The following is a 15769-nucleotide window of genomic DNA, read 5'->3' as shown; positions in this document are numbered from 1 at the left end:
CAGTAAAAATGGTATAAAAAGGACTCACCTCGGGCATCGGGGGTGCTCTTGGCAGAGCGCCAAGGCACCCGGCCGTTATCCCTTTGCTTTATTTTATGTGTCTCTTACTGTCTTTATATTAAACTCTTTAAATTCTAACAGGAGAGTGAACCTCGTTTTTCACAGTTAAGCAATTCAGTGCCATAAGAAAGTCAAAGAGGCCATTTGCCCCATCTGACTCCTACAGGACAACTTCTCTGGAGCCTTGTGGTAATGTGGTTATATGTTTTAATGGTTTAATCTGGTTACCCCCTTTGCCTCCGTTCCCACTTGGTACACCCTGAACTTTAGCCGCTTCCCCAGTGCTCCTTATATGGTTGTTCTCCTCCCCTTGTTCCAGTCAATTCTCCATCAATCACCCAAACCCGTCCCGTTATTCCCGAAACTTCGGTGTCCATCAGCTAAGCCCTCGCTGTTTATCCTTATATGGTCCTCGTCAATCCCCTGAGATCCTGCCCCTTCTGATACCTCCCCTCTGGAAATCCCCTAAACCTCGACGCCCCGTATGTGACCCCTTTCCCTCCACTCCTTGAGACTATTAGTCCACATGAATGTCTATGCCTGTCCCTATCCCTCCCCCGAAGACCCCTATTGGTCCCCTGTCAGGCTATCCCCGTTGTAACGCCTCCCTTTATAAGTTGTTGCGCCGCTCTGATCTGGTCTTGTCCTCTGTGGATACCCTCTAATAGACTTTGATTACTTCCTGTAGCAAGCCTCCCTGCTACTTTTTATCCTCTCCCTTGTCGGGGCAGCTGACAGCCACAGCACCTGGAGCTTCAGCTCCCCTGGGCAGAGCTGAACTCCAGAGGAGCAGCTTTAAAGCCAAGAGCCTTCGGCTGCTCCCCACTCTTGCTGCGCAGCGCAGGTGCTGGCCGGGCTGAAGCGAGTGGTCAGTGTGACAGAGCCTCTTTCCAGAGCGGTTGGGAAGCCTTGGTGAAATTCTGTGTCTAGTTAACATCCATTTATTCTCATGCCAGCACTGCCCTTTAACTCATAGTCCTGCTGCTGAGCTCTGTATCTTTAGAGACAAAAAGTAGCATTAAATTATCTTTTCCTAGATTGAATAAGCCCAGCTCTTCTACACTCCTCCTGGAACATAAACTTCCTATTTTCGCAATTGCCCAAGAAGCCTGTCTCTGCTATAGCCTGAGTTCAGCTTTTACCAGTGGAGATGGCCAGAACCAGACAAAGCCTTCTTAAATAGGAGCCCAGTGGAATAATACTTCCCTTTTCCTCCTCTTTGCTGAACATCATCTGTCAGATACACCTTTGCACTTTTTGCCTGGTTTTTTTTTTTTTTTTTATCCTGGCCACATCACTTCAGAGGTTCACAGACATTCTGTGATTGACTAATAGGCCAGTCTTGTCTTTCGTCTTGTCTTTCTCCTTCTCTGTCATCTACAATTGATGGATTCCCATTTTACCTAAATTCTTATTAGCCCCTAAGTGATTGCCCATGCCATTACATTCTATCACACAGTTTCTCAAGATCTCATCTTATGTAGCTGAAGGATATTCCATTAATTCCTTGCATTAAGAATGCATCTCAGATTTATCATTGGTAAAGGAAGAGTACTTCTTTAAGTTACGAGATGATTATACACACAGGTGCATGGCTTTAAAAAAAAAACCAAAAGCAAAGAGGAGGTCACAAGAAAGGTGACACAGGTCATTCAACTGCCCATATTAAACCTTGTAGGCTGCCTGTATCTGCTCTTATTTTTTAGAGTGTTTGGTGACTTTTTTCCCTCTCAAGAGCCTAAATCCCTTTACTGTGCTCAGCAAATGATTATCCTGTCAGCTCTGAGAGACCTTTCTGTCATCCTTTCTGGTCATCTCTTCCATCTCCTTCATCTGTGGAGAAAAGAGAGACAGAGAGCTGCTAAATGTTTTGGTCAAGGTTTCCTGAACAGGCAAGGGTTTCCTCTAGGCAAAGAGTGCTAATGCATGAAGACCTTCCTTTCTCTGGAGAAACCCCTATTCCAGACGTGATCTGCTGAAAGCTGACTGCTCCCCCCTCTCTCTTCACCCGACCTCTATTCAGTTTTGGCTCACAATTAATCATGAGAGATACCTGGGCTTTAAATAGTCAACAAGAAACAAATCTTCAAGTGTCCTTCAGCCTGGTGGGGGAGGAGGGCGTGAATATTGTGGCAGATTCAAAGGAACAGCTTGAAAGCAGCTGGAAAGCCTTGCAAAAAACCCCCATACACCGCACACATACAGAGCAGCTGCATAGAGGGTGCCCTGCACAATATTAATTATAAGCATGTTATGGAAGACAACATTCAACATTTGCAGTGCAAAGCATTCAGCATAGGAGGAGCCAGTGACTCTATTTCACACTCCCCAACACACCTCCACTAGGACTTGATTTAACATTATAAGGTTCCAAGTCTGTCAAGCTGTGACAATTTGTATGAGTGAGATTTTGGGTATCTCATGGAAATACGCATTGTAAAAAAAAAACCCCAACCCCTTCATCAAAAGCCTGCTTGATTTCAAAGGCTGCCTTGAAAGATGAATAATAAAGAGTAAGGGAGTGTCCCTAAAACAAATCAAACTTGGCAGGGCTAACTTTCCTTGTAAAATTAATTTTTAGCATCTTCTCTCCAGCGGCCCTGCCTCAGCTGTCTCCCCCTGGGCACAGTTAATGATCTTGTTGAGCAGATAACCAATCTCTGGTTGATATACAAGGCCTTTTATTGTCTGGACTGTCTATAATTTTTTTTTAATAGAACTTCAGTTGATATTGCAGTAAAACAAGGTTCGTTTTACATATTTAATGAAAAAGTGAAAACAAGCCAATAAAGACACCAAAGGATCAATTTGCTCCATGCAGTCTAAAATATCTTATACGCCAAATATCTGTAAAGCAAATGCACAGGCTCTCGATACTAAATCTTAAGTCTAACAAAAAAAGAAAATCTAATAGCATACTTAACACCTATTTCGTGTCATGAATTGTTGATATGTTTTCCCCCTTATTATCCCAAACTACATTATTTGTACATGTAATGTACAAATACAGATTTGTTCCATTTCTGTTTCTAAGCAAATATATATATATATATATATATGTATATATTAGCAGGGTAGTGTAAAGATTTTAATTGTGCTCTGCTCCAAGAGTCCTACCTGATGAGAACTCACAAAGTGTCGATATTCGAATGAATCCTCCTGAACTGATGTAGCTCAACACAATATACACCATGCCAGGGAAGCAAGCACTGGGAGCTAGATATTTTAAAGTGATTGATTACACACTGTGCAAGCACAAATGAAGTCAGTGCATAGGGAGTGCATGTATTCTCAGGCACGGTTAAGTCAGGTTTTCTGCTAGCACAAAGCAAAACACACAGGAGCTCGAGGAACCACTTGGTTATTTGTTACAAACCCCAGCATAATGCACCTGAAAAAATGTTATTAAGAAAATAAAAGGCATGCCAGTTCCTGATTCTTCATCAGCCTCCCTTGGATGGAAGTGGCCCCAGAGGTGGGAGGCAACACAAGGCACAGCCCCAGGTCCCCCTCAGCCTGCAGGACCAGAGCCGGGGCTCACCTTCCACGGCAGCCACGTGCCATATGTGGCTCACCCATGCACGCTGTCACGCTCACCCAATCCCTCCCAGGCTCTCTGTCATACCTCCATAGGAGTAACACACGACACCACGCCCCAAACATATCGGATCCTAGCCAAGCATCTAGGACAGATTTCTGTCGTAAGAGCACGGCCGGGGCAGGGTACTGCAAGCAAGCTGGTAAGACTTTTCAGACAGGTCCTTGGAGCCAGCTTTTTCTCCCTGTCACCTCTGCGTTTTTTAAGCTGCTGCACACTGTTGTTGCCTTATGGTGATTATTTTCACTGCCAGCACAGTCTTTTGCATATTAGCAGCCTTTAATCCATTGCATCAGCCAGCTTAATTGGGGCAGGACGTTCCGATTTCCAACTTTTGTCCTCTGCTCCTTCCCCCCTCTCCCACCCCATGGTGTTTAAGGGGTGTACGAAATCTACAGTGTTTCTACATCTGAATGGAGCATATAAAGGGTATTTGGTCAGATCTGGTTAATTGGGGGGACTTGTGGTTTAGTGGTTAGGAACGGGCCTAATCAGGGATAGAGGGGGAAGGAGAGGAGGAAGGAGGGGAGGGAGAGAGGGGGGCTTCTTTTTTTATGAAAATGTGGACCTCCCTACAGTAATTCCCCTTCAGCTGCTGCCTCACAGATGGACCTTTTAATTGAATTTTCTTACAGGCCTGAGGGAGGGAGTTCATTTCAGGTCAGGTGAGGCAATTGAAGTGAATCTAATAGCTCTAGTTTCTTTTCATTGGGAGCAGAGGGAAGTGTGTTGCTTTGTTTTTTCCCCTCTCCCTCCCACCACCCCCACCTTTCAGCTCAGCTAAAAAGTTTCAATTAAAAATTGAAACACACACATGGTGATTTCCAAGGATTTGTTTTCTTCATTTTGGCACAAGTGGCAGCAAGGTCAGCAGTGGGAGAAATCTGAAGCAGTTTGCATCCTGCTCTGGTTTTGTTCCCCACACAAGGAGGAATGCAGCATGCACAACCTTCACAAAAACAGCACGAAAGCATCCTCTTAGCTTGACTTGTGCTGGTAAACATAAGAATCATCTTCCAGATCTAGAAACATGTTGTGAATGAGTTAGCAAATTATTCATCCCTTTGCCTTTTTTTTTTTTTAATAGTGTGACACTTCTTCAGGCCTCATTTGGCTTGGTTCTAAATTAGAGAAAATTTAGAGGGAGTCATCCTAAATGAAGCCCTCTAGAGCACAACTTGCTATGTCTGTATTGGGTAAGAAAGGCTGGGCTTAAAATTCAAGCCTTGTGAATGCAGTTTATAGCACCAAAAAGTCCTTCCCATGTTGGTTTTCCATCTTTCAGAGATTTCTAGAGCCAAGTTAGCCATGCTAGCAAAAGAACATTTATTCTGGCATAATATGTCTATGGTTGGTTTTTTTTTCACAGAGCAAAGCTGCAGAATTTTCTGGTGTGGGTCATGCCTTTAGCACATCAGACCATCAAGAGTATAGTCTCTTCTAGCCCAGGGCAGGTACAGCTCCATGTGAAGCCACAGGCAGAGGAGGGCCAGCAGGTACATGGTACAGGTTGACCTTTCCCTCTGGGAACATTGCTACCAGCAGCAGGATGGCTTCCAGGAGCCTTGTCAGCAAAGGAGGCAGAATTTTCTTGAAAGGCCATCTGGTCACCTATGCCTGGGGCAGAGAAGAGAGCAGGATGCCACTCCAGGTCATTCTCAGGGAATGACAGGGGATCTGCAGTGAGAAGGGTACTGAGATACCCTGCAGCTGCCAGGACAGAGCCTAGGAGGTCCTAAGTGGATTTTAGGGAAGGGAAGATGGGTGTACTGTGGTCAGAGAGGTCTGGTCAAGGAGCAATGCTTTGCCTCAGCTGAAAGCCTCTTTTGGCACACAACCAGCCCCAATCTCATATATGTTTCATTAGCCAGTGTGAAAGGCTTTCAGATCTCCCTTCCTCCTTGGTCTCTGTGGCATCAGATGGGGAGAGCTGCTGGCCTTTCAGGGTGAAAAGCAGCTTCCTATTTCTGCTCAGACAAATGCAACTTGAGCCAAGTGTGAAGTGTGGAAGTGAATAGCTCTCCTGGACTTGGCACTAGCCCAAAAAGTAAGCACAGTTGCTTCTAAAAGGGGACCACGTTACCTGCAGCTGTGTTGCTGCTAGGACCAATTCTCCCTCCTTCACTTCGACTTCAGACGTCTGGGGAGCGATAAACCACCTGCAAAGCTTTGGGGCTCCACGTGGAGCCTCTGAACAAACTCACTCCCACCAGCCTAAAATTCTCTGTACAACACTTTGCACCTTCACTGGAAAATGGAGGGATTCAGCACACTCAGAATGTTTGAAAAATACCTCTTTAGGGATCGTTTGATGAAAAGATGGCATCCATGTGTTGTTTTGTTACTTTGAACCTAATATAAACAAGGAAATCCAGAAGTTCTGGTGGGTTTTGCGTATGAGAGAGTGAACCTAAGCAAGTATCAACCCATAGAGGAAGGCACCCATTACCTTACATACATGAGGTGAACAGCATAGTGATAGAACAAGGAGTAAAGGGTGCAAATTGAAAGAGGGGAAATTTAGGTTAGGCATTAGGAAGAATATTTTACTGTGGGAGTGGTGAGACCCTGGAACAGGTTGCCCAGGGAGGTTGTGGATGCCCCAATCCCGGTAGTGTTCAAAGACAGGTTGGATAAGGCTTTGAGCATCCTGATCTAGTGAGAGGTGTCCCTGCCAATGGCAGTGGGATTTGGGACTAGATGATCTTTAAGGTCCATTCTAAACCCTTGACATTCTATGATTCTATGAAAAGCAGAGCACTAAGGCCACAGCCAAACTAACAGAAAGATTGCCTGGGTTACTTCTCCTGAATTGCTTTGACCACAATTTATAAGTAAAAATAAATAATATCTTGTGTCAACATTCATATGTTTCAGTATTTCAAATATTGCAATGATACTTCATTTCTAAATGCAACTTCATTTAATTTGAAATTTCCAAATGCTAAAGCTGCAATGAAATGATTTTGTAACTTTTTTGAGGAGGAGGAGGAAAGGGAAGATCTTACTTGGCACAGATCTACTTGCAATATCAAATAGCAAATGTCTGTATCTGTGTAATGCAAATAGCAAATGTGTGTATCTGTGTAAAGGAAACAGCAAATGTCTGTATCTATGTAAATTTAAGCTAAACCACAGTTTAAAGAAGTTCCTTTTGCAGTTGGGTCTTTCATCTTAAACCGTTCCGGGTGTTTTAAGACAAATACACCTAGCATTTGGTTTCCTCACTGGCTTTTCCAGCATCATCTCATTCACATGCTTCTTTATTTTAGGTTTTTTTTAAGACCTAGCAATGTACATAAGAGCAGCTTGGCCAGTGGGGCCTGGGCACAGATTAAATTTGGGGAGAGGGTCCAACAGAAGCCTTGGATCTTCCTTATTATTATTCCCTTTATAGAGCCCCATTTAGAGGCCCCAAGTGGAAACAAAGGTAGCAAGCCATCCCAATCCTGCTGCCAGGAAAAAGGAGGGGTGGTTTAATCAACCATCCGTGTAGCACTGTAGCAGAAGGGGCAAAAAAGCGCACATTTAGGACCAGATGCTTCTCCTTTAGATGAAAGGATGATTAAAGCACTTGTGCTGAGAACTGCAGCGATCCCTGCGTTACAAATACAGCAGTGCATGTCTGACCCTTCCCTTTCAAAAGCAGATTCTGTGGCTATGGTGAGGGTATACAGAGGTGAGAGGGGAAAAAACAGCAGTGGGTAACACTCAACTAAAGAGCTCAGCCCACACAGGAAAATGTAAATGCTTCATTTGCTCCTCTAAGGAAACTGGCTGTAGTTTCAGAGCATACCGTAAGTGCCCTAAAACTTTTCTAACCAGAAGGAAAGGGCACTGATTAAATTCCTGTGTGGGATTGACTATGGGCAACATATTTGTATTTGTCTTGAGACACCCACAGTTCCATGCATAACCAGAAAGAGTTCTTTCAAATGCAAGGAAGAATTCTGACAAAGCCACTGCCTATTACAAACAGTCAGCTGAATGTTACAGGACAGCTGCTTCTGCATTGTAAAACACATGCAGGACATGGTGCTGTGGAGCTATCACAGTTCTTGCTACAAGAGATGGGTTTTGTCTACAGCACCCCTTCAGCACCTCTTGCAGTATGAAGAAAGCTTTAACATACTGCACTAGAAATGCCTGATGGACAAACATCGCACATATCCATTCTCTAATAAAACATTCTTTTTAAGCATTATAATGTTAACTTCATATATCCAAAGGTTTTTTACTGCCTGGGCAGCTTTGGGGGGAAAAAAAAAAAAGAGGACAGATTGACAATAAAACATGGCATTTCAGTCTTAAAAGGAAACAAAACACAAGCTCAATTTTCCTTATTGTCCCCCTATTGTGAGCATCCACACCCATAAAACTGCCTCGTACTGATAGAAAGGATTAAGTCTTTATGCACGAGATATTTCACATCTTGCTGGATCCTGAAACTACTATGATATCCAAGTCGTTTCAAGCAAAGGACAAAGTAGCAGCAGTTTCTCAAAACCAGAAAGAGTTCGTAGAAGCAAAACAGAAGGCAAAGCTGTTTCCAGGCACGGCAATCCAGACATAAATGAGAGTACACGATGTGACACGCACTTCACCATTCAGAGACTAACATACCAGTCTGCTCAGTCCAGAAACTAAATGCTTCTGTCAAGTGAATTTCCCATATAAAAATCTTGTAGAGATGCAAAAAACTAATTATAGGAAACACCTAATAATGGGAAATATAAGCTTTAAAATTGTTAGTAGATAAAAGGCAGGGAGCTACGAGATGGAATCTTTTGCATCGAGCATTTCTTTTCTTTTGAAATTTCAGTGTGCAGGGATGAGAAAAATGGGTACAGTTTCCCTTTACATGACAGGAACAATAATTGAGTAGGATTATATGTCATCCATGAAAATACTATATTTATGCCTCATTGTAATCCATTCATTGGTTTATGGATCCGAAGTCCCACGGGTAGTGTCACAAATCCACATAATGTCCCTGAGTAGTGGATTTTGCATTTGGATCTGAGATGTAGCTGGCGGACACAGCAAATGACATGTAGCCAGACAGCTCCCAGGAGAGCGCACAGACGGGAATGCCAAACACAACGGTCGGTCCCCAGCTCGGGTGGGAAACACAACTTTTGGCTCCCCAGTCTGCCAGCTTCAGAGGGGTGCTCTAACGTACAGACCACTTTCTCCCCAGTCATCAGAGAGATTTTACACATCTACCACTGGCAAGTGTCAAAAGTGACTATGATGTATCTCCTGTGTCATATGGAGCCATTTCTTCTTTTGCCAAAAGATGGCAGAAGCCCGACCCTAATTATATCTCTTGGACTACCTAGAGATATCTCTACAGCCAAATTTCATAAACCTGAGACCCATCATTATTTATTTCTTCTTACATTAGGAGTAATCCTGAAGTAGTACAGTAGTATGTGATAACCCTCCTTGTACAAGATTTCCTGTGTGGCTTTGTACCAGATCTATACTTCAGCTTCCCCCTGGAAATTGAGGGGTTTGTTTTTTCCTGGCAGTGCTTTCCTTAGTTAGCCTTTTGGGTTGTACATTTCCTGAGGCAAATACCATTTTTTATTTCACGTCTGCACCAGACTCAGCCCAGCTCCAGTCTCAGATGAAGCTTTAAGGCAATATCAAAACAGTGATTAAAAAAAGTACTTGACAAGACTTTATAGCCACTGCTTCTGTAGATTACATGTGCTGCTGGTAGAGGGAGGTGCACTTTGGTAAAAAGCTTTCCTCATAATTCATTAATTAGGTATTTACAAATATCTCAGCTGCCAAACCCTTGAAGCTTCTCAGTCTTAATGAAGAGGGGAGGAGCAGTGAAAGAAGTTGTCAGTTTCCTTAGACATGCACCTCAGACAGTGATATTGGGTGTCCGTCCATTACTGAAAGTTACAGTAAAGTAATAAAACTCTCCATCCAGTGTGCTGGCTTGATTGTCAATATCAACACAGTCCTATGCTGAAGTTACAGCTGACTGCGAGTAGCCTAAAACTGTAATATGTAATCAAGCCATACCTATTATGCTACAACTGAACAGAATCAAATGGAAAACAGCACCCTGGTACAGTACCTTTCTGGAGTGTTTGTTCCCAAAGTGTATCTTCACACCAAAACCCCACTCCTGGTGATAGTCACAGGGCAATGCTCCTGTCACAGGCAGCAGTATTTCTGCAAACTCCCAGTGCTGGGGCAGAAGCACCAAGGATCCTACCTACCAGATCACTGCAGCCAAACTAGTAAGATGCAGCTGCATGGTTTCCATGATGGAACAGTTGAATCGCAGACTTTAAGTTAAAAATCAAATAGGTCATTTCATACCAGAAGTCTTGAGTGTAACATGGTTTTAAAGCACATTAAAACTTGAGCAACAATTATTCCAGCTGCTTGGGTACCACTACCATGAAGGCCCTAGGACTGATCCAAAGCATGGGCCTGACCAGTGTCAGCAGTAACACAGGTAACCTTCTCCTGGCTGTCTTGGCTAGCCCTTTCATGTAAGATCATTGCACACCACATTCAATTCTTTTTATGGTTGTGAGAACTTGCAGAATAAAGCAGACACGGTCTGTTCTGAAAGAAGAGTCCACATGGAAAATGATTCCCCAGTTATGAGTTATGACCCAGAAGTTAGACAACATCTCAACTTTCAATTTCCCTTTGCTTTACCTTTTCTTAAAATATTTTGCAAGATTTTACTGTATAAGTGGATTGACAATCCAGGAACTTGTATTCCTAGTATACATATGGCTCCTGTTATATCCTTCCATTTCATTCAGGTCACATGATAGTTAACACATCATCTATTTCAGCCACTACAAAACTTGAAGAATCTAACCTTTCAAAAGGAATTTTTTTACCTCAGCAACAGCTAGCACTTCTGCAGCAGTATCAGTGAGGCAAGGGTGCAGGTTCTGGTCTCAGAACAGTACTTAGGAGGAAGATTTCCACATTCCAACATATTGCATCTGGCATGCCTCATGCACAGAGTATTCCTTAAAGGGCCAAGGACGATGTGAAGCAAGCCCATCTGAGGAGAAGGACCTTTTGGGAAGACAGAGAAGTTTATTATTAGAATTGCATTGTGTGTTTTCTCGAAGTTACATCAGTGCTGCACCTGCTAAGCAGATTAATAAAGGATAGCAACCTCTCAGGTACCAACCTGCCTCTTGTGATTATTGAATCTACCTAGGGAAGCAAGTGAAAGAAATGCTGGAAATCTTACTCAAGCAAAATATATGTATCAGCTGGAGCTAGGGAAATGTACTGTATTGCCTTGACCTTGCTGATCCTCTTTGTTAAAAAAAAATAAAAAAACCCCAAACCCCAATGACATTTAATAAAGATTTTATGAAAAGCTATAAACATGAGTGCCTATGCACCATGCAAACTGAAAAATAAGTGGTACCTCTGGCATTGCAGGATTTTGAGAATGTATTTAGACGTATGTATGATGATATTTGTCTCAACTGATTTCTACAGAGCTATCTTGTACGCTAGGAACAGAAGTGTGAACGGTCAGGTGTGAATGGATCCAAAGAAGGCACATCCTCACCTCCAGTTTTCTCTCAGGTCCAATCAGAGTTTCAGTATCTCCACCCTGGACACCAAACCTTGTGTGTCCTCCCCACCAAGGCCCGCAGGGCTTCTTTGCTTGTTTAGGTGGGTGCACCCAGCAAGAGGCCAGCACTGTAAGGGTTAAAAAGTGCATTTTTCCACCCAGAAGGCTGAACGGACTCCTTTGAAGCCATTAGTCTATTGTATAGATCCCTCCCAGTTTTGAGGATTACAGAATAAATACATTGTAATGGCTCCATAGGAGCCTGGCCCATGGGGTCACCCTGACTTTAGTTTGTGCATTGTGTCCCAAGTGACAGAAATCGAAGCACATTAAGCACTTCATGAATGTGAAATGTCCAGAGTTTTAATCTCAGGAGCTTTGCGGCCTTACAGTTTGTCTTGGATGTACCTAAATCCACACTGCAGACTGATTAGAGAGGAACTGGCTTCAGCTGACCCATTCACACCAGGCAAATTCAGATAGTTTCAGATTTAGAGCAATAATTGCTTGGTGTGTGTTGGGGTGGGACTTATCTAGCTTTATGCATTGTAGTAGAGTGCATCCAATAAACACATAGACAATTTATGCAGAAAAAATTCTCTTCTATTAAAAGAAACTATTTTTAAAAGTAGATTGGCCTAATAAGACACTTACAGACCCTTCATAGCTGAATAACACCAAATAACTACACAGTTCCACTCCCCTCCAGGTGAGAGAGATATTAATGGAATTTACGAGCAAGGAGAATAACTTACAAACTTATCAGACTCCCTTCAAGACTGTCACCTGACAAATCATCTTAAAGCAACTCGGCCTTCTTGGGTTAAAAAAAAAAAAAAGAAAGGACATCCTTTCACTCTCCACCCATTAATTTAGGCAGTGGAAGTAGAATTTCTGCAGCCTCTCTTGCCCTCAGCTCTGCCTCATTCTATTTCTTTTTTTTTTTTTTTTGGTTTTTGTAAGCTAGCACAGCTTTTTGTTGACTTGAAACTGCCTTTGATAGGTAAATTCTGGCCGATTTTATCTAGTGCTCAGCATACTCTGTCGTATTGTACTTTTCACTAGATACTTTGGTCAAGTTGGTTTTGGTTCTTTTTTTTTACCAAGAGAATTTCCATTCCTGGCAGAGACAGAGACCCCAGTACCACTTACTGAAGAAGGAGAGAGAAAAGGACTATAAGAGAATTGAAATGCTGCCATTTAGTATTTGAAATAGTTAATAGCAACTGAAAAATACTCACGCTTTCACAGACACACAAACATATGCTACAGTATTTGGCTGTTTACTTTGGGGGTTGTGTTGCATTTGCTAATTTTTTTAATAGAAGTATTCATAAAATTATTGAGATTTTTAAAAATCATTTTTCTTTTTTTTTACTTATCCTCTAGAGAATTATCTGCTGCACTCTGACTCATAAATGCCTTTGACATTTTGGAAGAAACAAGCATGTATTCTGTTAAATTACGTTTGAAGAAAACACTTTAAAAGTTGAATTTCACTTTTCATTGTGATACCATGGCTGTTCTTTACTCCTCCTGAACTCACTTTTACATTAGAGAGGTTATAGTTTTAAAGGAACTTTCTGAATTTATTCTCTATGGATTTGCTGAAGAAAAACAAGTATTTCTTCCCAAGCCAAAGCTTTGCAAAATCATATGGCAGTGGATATTATCAGCCAGTCTGACATCTTATTACAACAGCATTATAACATAACCTTATCCCAGTGGGGATGGGAATGTGCTGATGCCTCTCTCATCACCAGAAGGATTCCCCTGTCTTTCCCTGATGAGTTTCAGTCCATCTAATCTCTTTCTTTCAAAGATCCCATGAAATAGCAACCTTGCTCGAAAAGAGGAGAAAATTATGTCATTATGTCCCCATTTCTTGCACACCCAGTGGCACTGACAATGCCCGTGGTGCTGCGGCTGTATAAATAGGTAATGACAGCATCCTCTTGCCCGGCAGCTGCTGCTCAGGGGCTTCCAGAGGCTTTGCAGGTTGTTACCAGGTCTCAGGGTGTGTCTCCCCTTGGGAAACAATGCAGAAAAGCCCAAGCAAGAGCCCAGGAATGGAAGCAGTGCAGCCACATCGGTGAGTAGCCCCCCTGAGCACTTGGGCCTGGCTGTGCTGCTTTCTGGACCTCTGCTACCACCTTGACGTGGCACCGCTCTGAGCTGTGTGCCATGTATTGCCACAGCTGCTGTGCAACTCATCTGTGCTTTGTATTACCTCAAGAAATTCTCTTCAGCTATTCCTAAAGCTGGGCCAAGGACCTTGCTGGGCTTCCAGGGGTGCTGGGAGCCTTCTGTAAGCGTGGGCAAGTGCCAAGGACTGCTCCTGTGCTGAACAATGAGTACCCAAACACAGCTCCCTGAGCTCCTATGGCTGTGGGAATAAGGAGTCAAGCAAACAGCAAGATCACAAGCCTCTCACACCGCAGTGATTTAATTTCAATCCAGTGCGCCGTTTCTCCTCTCCTTGCTATGGATAAGTCCATGTTTATTAAGGGACTCCATTAGTCTTCCCCTGTGACTCCACCTTGCTGCAAAATGCTTTTTTCCTCCAGGGCTATAGCAGCAGCTGGCACACTATTTCCTTCTGAGGTGTAGCCAAATAATGGCCTTTTGGAGGGGGATCTGTTTCATCTCTCTTCTCCATATGTTCCTTTCTGTTGATGGGCTTAATACACTCATTTTCACAGTAGCTATCTAAGTGTTTTTCCTTTTTTGTGTCTATTACTGAAATGAGTAAATGTGCACAAGGCAATGAGGCACATGAGTCAGGTCAATATACCGGAGCATTCTTTTGGGAGTAATTTTCCAGGAGACCTGGAGAAAGGAGGGGTTTGCCAGGGTTGGCCAGAAGTTGATCCCCTTGTCTGGGGCACAGGGACATTAGTCATATTTGTATGAGACAAGAGAACAGTCTTCTTCCCACGATATATGAGTGCTTTTCCCAAATGGATGCAGCGTCCCTGGTCAAGAGGACAGCATTTGCTGTAGTAAAACTACTTCTTTTGGGCTATGATTTTTTACCAAGATGGCCCTACAGCAAAACAGATGTAGACAACTTGGCAAGCACTAAATATGCAAACAGATAGATAGCTGGATAATGCTGGAAATTTCAGGGCAGGAACGAACAATAATAAGTGAAGCCTGCAAACGGGTGCAGCTGTGCTGTCACAGCCCTCCTGTTGTAGCCTGGCCTAGGAGACCTATTACAGCTGAACGTGTTTCAGTATAACTGGATCCACCCTACGGGACATAATCTGTTTAAAATATACATAACTGCATTCAAATTGCTATGTACCTGTACATAAAGCACAGAAACAAAGGAGCAAGCCAGGGAAGTAAGAAACCTGAAAGAAGAGGTGGAGAAGCTGGCAGGGGATAGCAAAAGGTACACTGCATCCTCCCTTCACCTGCCACCAGGACAGCACCCCAATAACAGTGAACAGTTTGGGGGAACATGGAGCAAATCAACCCAGGAAAGCCATCTTCTAGTAAGGAAAGTGACACAACGGCACACTGAGACTCTTTGCCTGGGAATTTGGAAAGGCAAGATGCAGGTGGCCAGGGAGTGTCAGACCTCAGAAAAAGAAAAAACTGATGACCAAGTACCAGAACTGAGGAAACCTAGGGTGCAAGAGCTGTCACATGAGAGATTCTCTGATGCACAACTCATTCCCTTTTCCTTCTATAGCATCAGTAACACAGTCTCTCTCCTTCAGTCAAACACCTATTTACACAACACCCATAGAAGCATCTGATCTTGGAGACACCCACTGTTCTGTCAAATTTGGCTGAAATCATTAAGTGGGTTCAAAATTTAGACAGATGTATAGCAGTGACATTATTTTCTAAGAAATTAAGGTAGGTAAGTGCAATGAATTAAGAAAGGGCAGTGAAATAAAGAACAAGTACCAAGAACACTTGAATTTAATGTGAAGTACATAAATCATGGAAGGAGATTGACATGGGAACAGCAGCAGATTTCAGAAGGTAAATCTTTGCAGTGATACAGTGATATTTTACCTGGAGGGAATGTGAAAGTTGAGGGGGCCAAAGAGAAGAATGAAGGTATCGATACGAAGAATTGCAGGACTCAGACTGCTGCTGCCCACAGTGATGTGATCAAAATTAGAAGAGTTAGGTTTTACTTCAGGGAAGGAGGAAGAAAGTGCTCACTAATCTGGCCAAAACTGCTGCAGCCTGTTCTGGCAAGACATTAAGGTGCTCACTGCCAAATGCCAGGTGTCCTGCTTTTCCTCTGTACAACTGGGAATCACTAGATCTTTATTTATGGGCAGTACAAACAGATTGGTCAAAACAGCCCAAACAGGGAAAAAGCCCCAATTCATGCCCCAGAGAATTTATAGCCTGGAGAGGGTACACATGAACACACTTGAAAATATCTGAGGCATGCCAAGATGCATTTCTTACACCATTCAGAACTGACTTCACTGCTCAATTTGCACTCCCTGCAGCATGGCTTGTGAAGAGAAAACAAATGGCATACCAGACCA

General features: G+C 43.1%; 1 long non-coding RNA gene across 1 annotated transcript in view; it reads right to left on the bottom strand.

Moving 5' to 3' along the window:
- The window catches only part of LOC108445824, a 215278-nt gene that overhangs the window by 197526 nt on the left and 1983 nt on the right, over positions 1-15769 (bottom strand). The window contains exon 2 of the long non-coding RNA XR_001860808.1: positions 10543-10726. This is a non-coding gene — a long non-coding RNA (uncharacterized LOC108445824). The remainder of the gene's footprint in view (positions 1-10542; positions 10727-15769) is intronic.

This window comes from Corvus brachyrhynchos, unplaced genomic scaffold (assembly GCF_000691975.1).
Source record: "Corvus brachyrhynchos isolate BGI_N302 unplaced genomic scaffold, ASM69197v1 scaffold43, whole genome shotgun sequence".
In the NCBI taxonomy this organism is placed as follows: domain Eukaryota; kingdom Metazoa; phylum Chordata; class Aves; order Passeriformes; family Corvidae; genus Corvus; species Corvus brachyrhynchos.
The sequence above is the reverse complement of the archived record's forward strand: the minus strand, read 5'-3'. Positions and strand labels throughout refer to the sequence as shown.